Below are 2050 nucleotides of genomic sequence, written 5' to 3' on the forward strand. Positions count from 1 at the left end.
CCAAGGGCAGGTTCTAGGAGTCTCGTTCCCAAGGGCCTGAGCCCTGGTGAGTGCTGGTTAGTTGTGCCGAGGGAAATCCATGCTCTGGCAACATCTCTACTTGCAGGGGTTCCTGTACCCTGGAGCTAGGAGTGTGGGAAGCATGGGGAAGTCTAGATCCAGATCCTGTTTCTGCATTTAGGAGCTGGCTGTTTTGGGAAGGATAGTACACCTCTCTGGGTCTCAGTTTTCTCATTTGTAAAATGGCAAGAATCTCAGTTACCTGCAGGGTTCCTGTAAAGTAGGTAAGATAATTTATGTAAAGCGACCAATGCATCAAATAATAGGTATTCCATAAATAGTAGCTCTTATATAGTGTAAATAATAACAGCAATGGTAAATCCCCAGCTCCACCAATTTCCTACTGTGCAACTTTGAACAAATTCCTTATTTGTTCATCAGCTCCCTCACCTGTAAAATAAGGATCGTGGTTCATCCATTTATTTAATAATTATTGAGCAACCTATTATGTGCCAGGCACAACTAAATTTGTCATTTAGTGTTAGTTAAGAGATGCAGCACAGTGCCCAGCATGTACTAGGTGGTTGAAAAATGTCAGTTTTCTTATACAAGCCGCAGCTGGAGGATGGGAGGTAGGTGGGGGGAGGGAGGGGCTGGGACAGAGAAAGGGAACTCAGGAGGGGCAGAGGTGGAAGGTTGGGCCTGCCTCGAATTCCCAGCTTCCTCCCTGCCCTTTTTTCCTTCTCTTGACAGAGCCTCGCTTTGTCTCTAAAGGCGGGGGATGGTGCTGGGGCCTCTGAATAGTTTGCCCCTCTTTCTGCCCCTTGGTTTCATCAGACTACTTCTGTAGACTAGATCATCTGTCCCTTGCCTGTAAAATGGAGACAGTGTCTTATTCTCAGACATTGGGGCACTGCAATGTGCCCGCCCCATTCAAATGGCATCAGGCTGAGGACCCCTGCCCCCACAAAGACATGTCCCAGAGCTGTCTCCTCACTAAGCTGGTTTCCTGCCTCAAGTTTCGAGTTCCTTTCTCAGGGATCACAGGCTGGACCCAAGGCCTGTGGGCTTCTCAGCACTGAAACCCCATACCCTTCCGTTTTGACATTGCCCAACCCCCAGCCACACCAGACCAGACCCTCACAGAGCGTTGTGTGTATGTGTGTGCACAAGCAAAATGAGATCTGGTATGTAGGAAGTCTGCAATAAAAGCTGATTGAATGAATGCACAATGGATCCCCTCTGCAAATGGGGCTCATTCATTCATTCAACAAACATTTATTGAACTCATAATCCGTTTGGTTCCAGGCTCTGTGTCAAGGGCTGTGACATTCAGGTTAACAGCAGCCAAGCTCTCCAAAGACTGAATGGCATTCACAGGTTTCCTGCTCCTAACAGCCCCAGGCCCACCTGGCTCTTAGAGCACCAGGCCCCTCCCTCACCCCCAGCGACCAGAGCACTGACTCCACCACGGATTTTGACTGCAGCAGATGTTCGAGTGCTGAGTCCTCGACTTCGAGGTCGAATCCCAGTGCCGTGACCCATCCTGTGCCCTTAGGCAAATTATTTAACTTCTCAGAGCCTCAGTTGCCTCATCTGGAAAACAGGCATAAATAAAAGTGCTTATATCATATTTGCTGTGAGGAATAAATGAGATGAGGCACACATTTAGAGCAACACCCAGTGCATAGCACGTGCTCGATGAACGTGAGCTGTTACTACGACTCTTGTCTCACTCTTGTGTCACAAGCGCTTACCTCCCTCTGTCTCCTCCACAGCACCGGCCAGCACAAGCCTGAGCACACAGGAGATGGTCAGTGAAATAAGACCTCTTGGAAACAGGGAGATCTGATGGGACACTCTGGGTAAGGAAACCCAGAAACCAGCAAAGGCGTGGAGGTGGGGAAGAGCTGGGAGGGACTGTGCCTGGAGGAGCAGGAAGATGGAGGGGAAGGTCTCAGGGATGGCAGCGTCTGCTCAGGGACGGGAAGCTCACTACTCAGAAGCAGCAGGTTCAGTGGCTCAACAACTCTGACTGTCCTAGTTCTTT

Source organism: Lipotes vexillifer, unplaced genomic scaffold (genome assembly GCF_000442215.2).
Source record: "Lipotes vexillifer unplaced genomic scaffold, Lipotes_vexillifer_v1.1 scaffold242, whole genome shotgun sequence".
Lineage (NCBI taxonomy): Eukaryota > Metazoa > Chordata > Mammalia > Artiodactyla > Lipotidae > Lipotes > Lipotes vexillifer.